The sequence below is a fragment of the Elephantulus edwardii genome, unplaced genomic scaffold (genome assembly GCF_000299155.1).
Source record: "Elephantulus edwardii isolate Elephantulus edwardi_28Jun2011 unplaced genomic scaffold, EleEdw1.0 scaffold00273, whole genome shotgun sequence".
NCBI lineage: Eukaryota > Metazoa > Chordata > Mammalia > Macroscelidea > Macroscelididae > Elephantulus > Elephantulus edwardii.
In genome coordinates, this window is record NW_006400023.1 from 634,174 (window position 1) to 646,547 (window position 12,374).

The window sequence follows — 12,374 nt, forward strand, 5'->3', positions numbered from 1 at the left end:
TGTTCTCCAGATTTCTTGGCACAACTTGGTGAGCACATCCATGGCAGCATATGTTAGCTGAAATATGTCAATTGGTATAAAGACCAGAGAATGGCCAAAATCATTGGGGCAGCTATTGCTGCCAGATTAGGCCCTTTGTCAGGAAAAAGAAATCTTACTAATGAACAATGCTACCCAAAGGTAATAAAGGAGGTCAGAATTGTTTCCACTGTGGAAAGCTGAGCCACTTCAGTAGACAGTGTCACCACAGATTAGCAAGGGGGTAGAGAGAAAGTTCCCACTCACTTGCTTTAAGTTTGGATCTGAAGGACACTTGGCCAAGGGTGGCCCACATCAGGTCCTCATGGCTGACAGAGGACTAACAGGCCCCGGCTCACACCTGAAGACAAAGGAGGACACTTCAGCAATTCAGATCCTCCCAGAAAAGACATGGGTAGGCATTAACATTGCTGGTAGATCTGTTTTCTCCTGGACACAAAAGCGTATTATTTGTTCTTACAAGCCTTCTCAGATCCACTCTCCTTCCTATATTCCTTAGTTGTTGGAACTGATGGAAAACCTTATAAGCAATTCTTTACTCCACCTCCACCTTGCCATGTAGTCTCCTTAGCTGTAAAACAATCCAATGGTAAATGAAAGCTAGCCCAGGACTTAAAAACAATAAATGACATAGTTGTGCCTCTACATATTGTGGTTCCTAAACTTTATACTATAATACACAAAATTCTAGTCAATAAGCCTTTTATTTTAAGAACTACCTTCCCTCTGTAACTTTATTTCTGCCACTGTTAGAATCTCTAGTTAAAATATTATTGCTTTTAGGTTTTGGCTCATGTACTTTTAATGTGATAGTTAAATTTGTGTCTTCTAGGCTGCAACAGTTCCATGATGCATCTCCAAGGATATGAATTTGTATCCCTAAGCACAAGTGATAACAGTTCACCTAAATTTCAAAATCAATCTCCACAAGAGTATATATGTTTCCTATTGCCAAAGCGGCCCTTTAGAGTAGTAAAAGAAGATCTTCACCCTAAGACCTGTGACGTCCTTTTTCAGCAGGAAGTAGCTAAGAGAATACGGCTCCCTCTCTCTTAATCAATCAGGGTGAAATCTCTCTCAGGAAGAAATGATAGGGAATGGCAAAGGACACGCTGACAAAGGAGATTAATCAAAACTGGTTTTGACAAGGACGGTGGCAATAGGACAATAGAAACAGACTCTCAAGAAATATTCAACTTGAATCCTTCTGGTCATATGGAGATTTTTGAAAGTATTTCCTTAAGTTTATTATGTTTAATTTATTTGTTTATGTATCAAGTATGGAGAGAACAAAAACCAAGCATGAATCAAAGAAGAAAAGATATTCATTTTAGATAATGCATAATTATGATAAAAACAAACAGGGGGAAATATGGGAAGTCAATACTAAATATTTGTAATAAGCTGAATGCTATCTCAAGATGAGGGGGAAGTAAGGTACAAGCTGGAGTTCACCCTGAGACACTAAGGCCCTGTCTACTCCTCCTAACAGTCTTCAAATGTGGGCCATGCATAATAAATGTGTTAGTATATAAAAGCACATCTCCACAGTCCAGCTTACAGTCTTGTGGACTCAATATAAACAGCTCAGTTCTATTGCCCAGGTGTCAGACACTCACTTGGGTCTGTGATTCAACCCAGTATAATAACTCCAGGGGGACTGAGGAAATAGTGTCTGGTGCCCCCACCTGAAGCCTGACTCAAACCCAACCTTGAAAAAGCTCATTAATTCCAGAGGCAGAAGTGGACCAAAAAATTCTGAGCTTAGGAAGGGTAGAGCAAACACAGATGCGTCAGGTAGAGTCTCATCTGTCTTTGCAAAGTTTAAGATTAACTCACCCTAGGTGACTCAAAGCAAGGACAGACAAAGTGTGTATGTGACTCAGAGAGGTCAAACACAGGCAAAGCAGCCAACCTACCAAAAGCCAACCCACATGACTGATCCCCCTGCCCACCAACCATGTTCCCAATCTCCTTGCCTTGGACAGAAGCACCCAGGAAGGCCTTAAAAACAATAGTATCCAGGAACTCGGGGCTCTCTCCCCCTCACCATCTTTTCACTGAGGGAGGGAGCCTCTGCATGCGGAAAACTATTAGGAACATAAAGTGCTCTTTGTTCTTGCATATGTGACACTTGTGTCTTGAGGCAGCATTCTTTGGCATAACAGAACCACATAGCTTAGAGTTGGCAGCAAAGCTCCTTACCAATAGACTATCATAATAGGAAATAGCATTGTAACTCATTTGCCTTTTCATTATTATAAACCCCTCAGTAAAAAAACCCACAAAGTAACTAAGAATGTACAACTGAATATTTTACTATTATATTCATGTCATATATTTTAGGTCTCAGAAAAAAAACAGAAAAGAAAATAATATAGGCATTATTCATCCTCATCTTTATAAAATATTACTACAAATATAATCACAATAGCTCTTATCTCTGACATATTTCACTTTTTAATTTGGGTATAAAATATTCTAGGAAAGCAATCAGTAATAGATTCAAAATAGTAAAGGCAAAAATCTTTCTGGAGGTCTTTTCTCTCCATGACAGCAAGAATCTAATAGAATGTGAAATAAGGATTTTCAAAATAAGGATTATTATACTCTAAGCTGAGATCCTCCTTTTGATCCCCAAGGATACTGCTTTCAGGAGAATATATCAGCAAAAAAATGTATGAAGTATTTATTGTTTAATGGTACAATTTCAAGAGTTAAGCAGAATAATGAAATTAAATCACCAGGTTGACTACTTACTTCTAAGATTGTTTACAGAGTGAATATTTGAAGAAATAGAGAAAATAATAACAGGTTGGCGCAGCACGGAGCAGCGTTTAGGGCTCTTGTACACAGGGTTGCTATGAGTCGCAAGCGACTTGATGGCACATAACAACAATACATTATGCTATCATCAAAGTGATTCAGATACTAGAACTATAGTTCATAATTTTGTAAATAATGTATCAAGAGCATTTCCTATCAAAATGAACAAAATAGTCCCTAGCTCTTTGAAGGACCATCAGTCTCATTTTGTATTATATTTCTTGCACTTTGAGCAAAACAATTATAAAGGAAATCTGTTTTTTATAGAACCATTCATAAATTTTCCTCCTTATGGAACATCAATTACACAATCCATAATGTAATCACAGTCTTCCTGCATCACCCTCTGTAATTCCAATTGCCATTAACTATCCCACCCTAGCACTCCCTGCCTTCAGAGCGTTTTCCTTGGGTAAATGCTGCCTTTTGATGATGTTATGTGGTAGATTATCGTAAAGAATAAGTGCCTCTAATGTGCTTTTTATTCACCTTATAGTTGCTGTTGCTGTTAGGTGTCATCAAGTCAACTGCAACTCATAGTGACTCTGTGAACAACAGATCTGAACCTTGCTCTATCCTGCACCATCCTCATGATATCTGATATGCTTGAGCTCATTGATACAATGATTGTATCAGTCCATCTTGTTGAGTGTCTTCCATTCTTTCTTGAATCCTCCATCTTTTCCAGCATGATGTTTCCAAGGACACGTCAGATGATGTGACACTATCCTTGCCTCTAAGAAGCACTACCTCCAAGACATATTGGTTTGTCCTTTCGGAAGTATATGTACAATTCAGCGCAATTAACTGCCTCTGAAAACCTACGAGAGGGTCAACTACAGGTCAGTTCCAACTCCATGGCACTCAACACCAACTTGCCTGTCATTTTACTACACCATGGTGACTTGCATGTTCCTATGATGCTAGAAGCTAACCACCTGGTATTTCAAATATCAGCAGGGTCATCATGGTAGACAGATTTCAGTGGAGCTTCCAAACTAAGACAGGGTAAACCAGAAGCAGGACTGACTGTCAATGTCTATATCTGAAATTGTGGGCTCTCAAAAACTCTATGAATAGCAATGGAACAGTGTCTGGTATGGAGCCAGGAGATGAGCCCCTACATTGGAAGACACTCAGAATACTACTGGGAAAGAGCTGTTTCCTCAAAGTTGAGTCTACCGTAATAACAATGATAGAACAAAGTTTTCATCTAATGGAAGACTTTCTTTTTGCTAATGTGGCATGGCCCAGTGAGGATAATTAGTAGAACATCTATTAATAATTGAAATATGCAATGTTTAAAGCATGACTCTAGGGAAATTTTCCAGTCAGTTGGCCAGCTATGGAGTGTGTCGGAGACAGTGAGGTTGGCACAGGATAGAACAGCATTTAGAGCCCTTGTATATAGGGTCGCTACGAATTGCAAGGGACACAATGGCACATTAACAACAACAAGTAGGAAAATAAAAATTTGTAAACAATGAAATAGATTAAATGGTGTTTCTATTCTTAAATATCAAAGGAAGCAACAAACTGCTTTCTACCATAGCTGCAACATTTTACATTCCCTCTAGCTATACATAAGAGTTTCAATTTTTCCAAATCTTGTCAACATGTATTTTTTTGCTTTCTAGCTGAGATTTTTTTCAGTCTGTCAGGGATGTATTTTGTCTCCATACCTTTTCAATCTGAATGAAGAAACGATCATCTGAGATGCTAGGTTGTATGAAGAGGAATGTGGCATCAGGATTGGTGGAAGAATCATCAACAACCTGCGTTATGCAGATGACACAACCCTTCTTGCTGAAACTGAGGAGGACCTGAAGCGCTTCCTGCAGAAGGTCAAGGACTGCAGCCTTTATTATGGATTGAAGCTCAACATCAAGAAAACAAAGATTCTCACCACTAGGCCAACTGGCAGCATCAGTATGGAGGGTGAAGAGATTGAGACAGTTAACAGTTTTAGTTTACTTGGTTCCAGAGTCAACACTCTGGGTAATAGCAGCCAGGAAATCAGGAGACAAACTACATTGGGAAAGTCAGCTGTTAGGGACCTCTCAAGAGTACTGAAGAGCAACGACGTCAGTCTGGAGACTAAGGTGTGCCTGATCTAGGCTATAGTCTTCACAATTACGTGCTATGCATTGGAGAGTTGGACAGTGAATAGAGACGACAGAAAGAGAATTGATACCTTTGAGCTTTGGTGCTGGTGAAGAGTGTTGAATATACCATGGACTGCTAGGAGAACAAACCGGTTTGTCCTGGAGAGGGTGAAGCCAGAATGCTCCTTGGAGTCAGTGATTCTGAAGCTTCATCTGACATACTTTGGGCATGTTGCAAGGAAGAGGGACACCATGTTTGGGATAGTGAAGAGACGGCGCAGGAGAGGAATACCCTCGATGAGATGGATCGATTCTGTGAGTGGAGTGGTGGGAATGAGTGTTTAAGACAGCGAGGTAGGCAAAGGATAGAACAGCATGTAGGGCTCTTGTACATAGGGTCTTTATGAGCTGCAAGTGACTCAATGGCACATAACAAGAACAACTGAGTTTTGCTATTGTTGTTTTGTTGTTGTTATGTGCTGTCAAGTCACTTGCGACTCATAGTGACCCTATGTACAATAGCCCTAAACCCTGTTCTATCCTGTGCCAACCTCAATATCTCTGACAGATTTACTTCCATTATCCCAATCACTGAATCAATCTATCTCGAGGGTCTTCCTCTCCTGTGCTGTCCCTCCACTCTCCCAAATATGATGTCCCTCTCCAAGGACTGATCCCTCCTTGCAATATGCCCAAAGTATGTCAGAAGAAGACTCAGAATCCTTGACTCCAAGGAACAGCCTGGCTTCACCCTCTCCAGGACAAATCTGTTTATTTTCCTAACAGTCCATGGTATATTCAACACTCTTCACCAGCACGAAAACTCAAAGGCATCAATTATCTTTCTATCATCCCTAGTCACTGTCTCGCTGTCTGATGCACAGCAGGCAGTTGCAAAAACTATAGCCCAGATCAGGCACATCTTAGTCTCCAGCCTGACGTCTTTTTTCTTCAGTACTCTGGAAAGGTCCATGACAGCTGACTTTCCCAGTGCAATTGATCTCTTGATAGCCTGGCTGCTGGTACCAAGAGTATTGACTATGGAGGCAAGCAAACTAAAACTGTTAACTACCTCAATCTCTTCACCATACACACTAATGTTGCCAATTGTCCCAGAGGTGAAAATCTTTGTTTTCTTAATGCTGAGCTTCAATCCGTATTGATGGCTGCAGTCCTTGACCTTCTGCAGCAAGTGCTTCCGGTCCTCCTCAGTTTTAGCAAGCAGGGTGTGTCATCTGTATAACACATGCCATTGATGAATCTTCCACCAATCCTGATGCCACATTCTTCCTCATGCTATTGTTAGAAGCGTAATATCTGTTTATTGTGCTTGTTTGAGTCTCTAATAGCTTATCATCTTGAACATTTATTCATGTGTTTGTTGGCCATCACAATGTTTTCTTTTGTGAAATTTATATTCATGTCCTCTGTCTATTCTGAGCATCAGTTACATATGTGTAAATGTAAATTGATGCTGAAGAAAATGAAAGGAAGTTCATAAGAACCAAAATACAACCTTGAGTCAATCCCAACTAATTTTTTTTTTATTTTGTGTGTGTGTGTACCGTCAAATCAGATCTGACTGGTACAGGAGGATATTGCGCCTCCTTCTCCGGCAGAGCGTCTGGTGGATTCGAACCGTGTTCCTCTGGAATTGCAGTGCAGCTTCTTGCCACTAGGCCACCAGAACCCCCCTATCCCAACTAATTTTAATACTTTCTCAAGAATAGAACAAATGCAACGAATGCTAACAACCAAAGAGCAGATGAGTTGTGACATGACGTCAAGGGCATCATCCATGAAGAAAAAAGTTATTACAGAGATAAGAAACAAACCAAAAAACACAAAAAAGAATATTAGAAGACATTCTGAAACTTGCAGTAGAAAGTAGAAGGCCAAAGCAAAGGGAAGAAATACTAAACTAAGAGGTCTGAACAGAAGATATCAAAGGGCAATTTGAAAAGATAAAGCAAATAACAGAATAAAATTTATAAACAGCTGGAGTTAAAAGACCAAAAGGGAAGAATACACTCAGCATTTCTGAAGCTAAAATAACTGAAGAACAAATTGAAGCCTCAAGTTGCAATACTGAAGGATTCTATGGGCAAAATCTTGAATGATGCAGGAAGCATCCAGAAGAAGATGAAAGGGGGGGGGGAAGAATTTGTTCAAATTTATATTTGAATTTTTTAAAATAAACTAGAAGAAAATCAGAAAAAAGAAACTAGGGGGAGATGGAAGAAAATGAAGGGAATGCCTTTCAAAAAGATGAAAAGAATCAAGTACCTTAAGAATTAGTTGACCCTGAAATATTTCAGGAAGTAGCATATATTCAAGAACCAACGGTAATGAGAAAAGAAGTTGAAGGTGTTGACAAAATATAAGCCTTAAGAATCGATGGAATACCAATTGACATATTTCAACAGATGCACCTGTGGACATGCTCACTATTTTATGACAAGATATTTAGAAGACAGCTACCTGGCCAACTGACTGGAAAATATTCATGTTTGTTCTCATTCTAAAAAATGAAATATGGCCTTTCATGCTACAGGCGCTGCACTGCTCAGGTGTTCTGGGCTGAGGCAAGGGGGCCAAGCAAGCAGTTGGGCTTCTCTCACCTTCCATAACCATTATTTTCCAAGAATTATAATGATCTGCAAAAAACTCCTACCTTGCCAGTTGTTCACATCAGGGGCCTGGTTGATGGAGTGGTGGAGGCTGATTTCATGGAGCCTTTACAGGAATTTGGACCCATCAGTTAGGTGGTGGTAATAACTAAAAGGAGACAGATGCTGGTGCATCTGCTGGTGCAGATGGAGTCTGAAGACGTGCTGGGGGCTTGCAACGTAGTGTGCAGCTAATAACCAAATCTACATTGCCAGTCACCCAGTTTTTGTCAATTACTCTATCAGCTAGAAGATCTCTCACCCTGGGGATTCAGATGACTCTCGGGAGTGTCAACAGCATACTGCTCTTTACCATCCTAAATCCCATCAACTCCATTACCATGGATGTTCTTAAGCTACCTGTAATCCTCGTGGACCTGTCCAGAGAATTGTCATTATCCAGAAGAATGGTATCCAAGCCATAGTGGAGTTTGACTGTCTACAAAGTGCACAGTGGGCCAAGGTCTCATTCAATGGAGTTGAAATCTATTCTGGTTGTTGCACTCTAAAGAATGGGTATGCAAAGCCTACACGCATGAATGTCTTCAAGAATGATCAGGATACTTGGGATTACATAAACCCCAAACTCAATAGACAAGGTGACCCTGGCAGCAACCCCAACAAACACCAGAGACAGCTCCATTCCTAGAAGATCACCCTGCAGAATTCAGAGGGCCCCACCCATAGTGGGTACCATGGCCATTATGATGAGAGCTATGTGCCCCACCTCACTATGAAGGGAAACAGATGTGCCCACTAGTGGGGGTCACTACCAGGGTCCCAGCCATTATGGCCCCCAGTATAGGCATCCCCCCTCCCCACCATCGAAATGTGGCCCCTACACCGACAGCCATGTGCTCATGGTCTATGGCTTAGTTAAGTCTAAGATGAACTGTTATTGCGTCTTCAATGTCTTCTGCTTGTATGGCAATGTGGAAAAGGTGAAATTCATGAAAAGCAAGCCAGGGGCTGACATGATAGAAATGGCTGATGGCTCTCCTGTGGACTGGGCCATCACCCACCTCAACAACAATTTCATGTTTGGGCAGAAGCTGAATGTCTGTGTCTCCAAGCAATCAGCCATCATGCACAGTCAGACAGGCTAGAAGACAAGTCTTGCTCAAGAAACAATTGATTTTCCATCCCAGAGCAGGCAGCCACAAACCACATCCAGCACCCAAACAATGTGTTGCATTTCTTCAATGCTTCCCTGGAGGTGACTGAGCACTTCTTTGAGGTCTGTGAGAGCTAGGAGTGAAACGGCCATCTTCTGTGAAATGGTCTCAGGCAAAAGTGAATGCAACTCCTCTGGGCAGCTGGAGTGGAAATCCAAGAGTGATTCCCTAGAGACACTGGATTTCCTGAACGATTACCCAAAGAAAAACCCAAATGGGCCATATCCATACACTCTGAAGTTTTGTTTCTCCACTGTTCAGCATGCCTCATAATTGGTGTCCAGAAGACTCCCATCAGAGCATGAAAACAATTTTCATTTTTGTTGTTTCTTGTTTTGAGGTTGCTTTCTTTTTTGTTTGGTGGGTTTGTTTCTTTTTTGTGTGTTAAATCAATCCCTCCCAAAGTTCGTATATTTCTATTTTTTAATACTAGGTTAGTAGAGGCTTAACCACAACAGAAATACTGGAAGTCTCGAGGGGGCAGTATCTCCCAAGATACCTCCCAAGATGTTAATCACTTTAAAAAAAATTGTACTTGTTATTTTCTTTCCCTTCTTCCCTGTTGATACATTTGTGCTATTCATGTACTCTTGGCACATCTCAATAAAATTGTTTGGAAAATAAATATAGCTTTTAGTAATTAAAAAAATCCAACAGAATGTGAAAATTAACAAACAATACCATTAGTATCACATGCAAGTAAAATATTCCTGATGACTATTTAAAATTGGCTAGAACAGTACATTGATTGAGAACTGCCAGAAATTCAAGCTGAATTTAGAAGAGGCTGTGGCACAAGGGATAGCAAGCATTGTTGTCAGATGAATTCTCGCTGAAAGCAGGGAATAACAGAAGGATGTCTCTTTGTGTTTTATTGGCTATGCAAAGGCATTTGACTGTGTGGATCATAACAAATTATGTATAACATTGAGAAGAATGGGAATCTCAGAGCACTAAACTGTGCTCACGTGAAATCTATACATGTACCAGGAAGCTGTTGTTAGAACAGAACAAGGGAGCAGTGCATGTATTAAAGTCAGGAAAAAATCTGGTTTATATCCTTTCTCAACCCCTATTCAATCTGTCCACTCAAAGAATTCAAGAAGCTGAACTATATAAAAAATAATGTGGCATTAGGATTGAAAGAAGATTCACCAATGATCTGTGGTTTGTAGATGACACAATATTGCTTGCAGGAAGTAAGAAGACTTAAAGGACTTACTGAAGGAAACCAAAGACAAATAAATCAAGAAACAAAGTGGAATCAATAAAGAGGCAATAGATGGAGAAAGGATTGAAGTTGTCAGTGATTCCATTTTAATTAGATCAACAATCAACACCCATGGCAGCTTTAAATTGAAATTCTTTTTTTTTCTTTCTCTTTTTTCCTTGTTGTGTGCTGTTGAGTTGGATTCTACTGGTACAGGAGGAAACTGCCCCTCCTTCTCCTGCAGAGCCTCTGGTGAATTCGAACTGCGTGCCTTCAGGACTGCAGCACAGTTTCTTGTGACTAGGTCACCAGAGCTCCCCTTTATGGCAATTTCATTGTTGTTGCTAAGTGCCCTCAACTACGACTTCATGGTGACCCTATGAACAATAGATCTGAACCCAGTCTATTCCTAAAACATTTTTACCTGCTTAAGCCTTAAGCCCACTGCTGCAGTCACTGTGTAAATCAAGGTGGTTTAGGATTTTCCTCTCTTTTGCTGGCCCTTCACCTTTTCAAGCATGATATCTCACTCCAAGTAACATCCTCATTTGTCTCCCACTCTAGTAGGATTCCTTTGAGAGCAGTCAGCACTTGTAGCTGGGTACCGCCTAGTTATTCTGGACTCAGGGTCATGGAGGTTGAGGTGAGATCTGTGAACTATGGTCTAATTCCTTCGATGCATCTTTGATTTTCTTCATTATTCTTTGTTTTAGACAAGGGAACAATCAATAGTAACACATAAGGTGACCATTCATGAACTTTTAAGACCTAAGTCCCTACTTATAAATGTATGTGTAGAATATTCTTTCTGGCCTACTGTTATGCCAGTTGACCTGCTGTCCTCTGAGAGTTGGTCTCTAGACACCATGACAAATTATTTATTCCCTTGGAGTGTTTAGTGATAGTTAAGGAATTTATATACCTTTGCCCTCTCTTGACTACACTATATTTTTGAATATATTTACAACACATACAAACAGACATGTGTGCGTGCACACACACACGTGAAAGCAGGCAGTACCAGAAGAATGTCTATCCATTTCATTGACTATGCAAAGGCATTTGACTGTGTGGATCACAATAAACTATGGCTGACTTTGAGGAGAATGGGAATCCCAGACACTTGCTTGTGCTTATATGAACTCTACACTTGGACCAGGAAGCAGTCAACAAAACAGAGCAAGGGAACACTGCAAGGTTCAAAATCAAGAAAGGGGTGAGTTATGGATGCAATCTGTCTCTGTATCTTTTCAATCTATACATGGAACAAATATTCAAGAATCTGGACTTTATGGGAGGAATATGGAATCACGACTGGAGGAAGACTCAACAACAATGTGTGTTATGCAGATGGCACAATCTTATTCACAGAAACTGAAGAAGACCTGAAACATTTGTTGCTAAAGGTTAAGAACTTCAGTCTTCAGTACAGATTGAATTTCAACATCAAAAAAACAAAGATTCTCACCACTGGGCCAACTGGCAGCACTATGATAGAAGAAGAAGAGATTGAGATTGTAACAATTTTAGCTTGCTCATGTCTACAATCAACAGGCTTGTTGACAGCAGTAAGGAAATCAAAATCTGCTCTCAGATATCCCTCCAGGATGATAAGGCGCAGCGATGTCAATCTAGAGACTGAAGTGTGCCTCATACAGGCCATGGTCTTTGCAATTACTTGCTGAGCATCAGAGAGCTGGACAATGACTAAGGATGACAGAAGATTTGATCCTTTTTAGTTGTGATGCTGGTGAAGAGCACTGAACATACCATGATCTGCCAAGAGAACAAACAGGTCTGTTCTAGAGAGGAGGAAACCAAGTTTCTCCTTGGAGTTAAGGATTTTGAAGCTCCATCTCACATTCAGATTCAGAGCTGACTTCCCTGAGGTAACACTGTGACTTATTTTGAGGTTACAGATTCAGAACTGCTTTGAAATAATATTTTGAATGCCAAATAAAATACAACTAGAGACTAGATTGGACTTTTTTTATGCAACAATAAATGAATTTTATTTTTTTTTAAGTGGACTGGGCGATAGGGAGGAAAATGTGCAAAAATGGATGAAGGGAAATCCAACTTCTCTGTAAATTTTCTTAAAATCACCATTAAAAGAAAGAAAAAAAAAAGACTGTACTTTCTAGAGCACAGAATTAGTGTACCAATTACTGAAATATGCTATCTGACAGCCTTAACAAGTACATATTCTTTATATTATTTCATTTTATTTCAACAGATGCTAAAATTAAAGAAGTTCATTTTTTTAATTAAATTTTATTAGTTTTAATGAACATTTACAGGGATTTTGGGTTTTCATTCCTTCATTGCTGCACCATTCTCTCTACCCTCC

At 40.0% G+C, this 12,374-nt stretch overlaps 1 pseudogene; it reads left to right on the top strand.

Moving 5' to 3' along the window:
- Nucleotides 1-343: 343 nt before the first annotated feature.
- On the top strand, nucleotides 344-9,087 carry LOC102872532 (annotated as a pseudogene).
- Nucleotides 9,088-12,374: the final 3,287 nt, after the last annotated feature.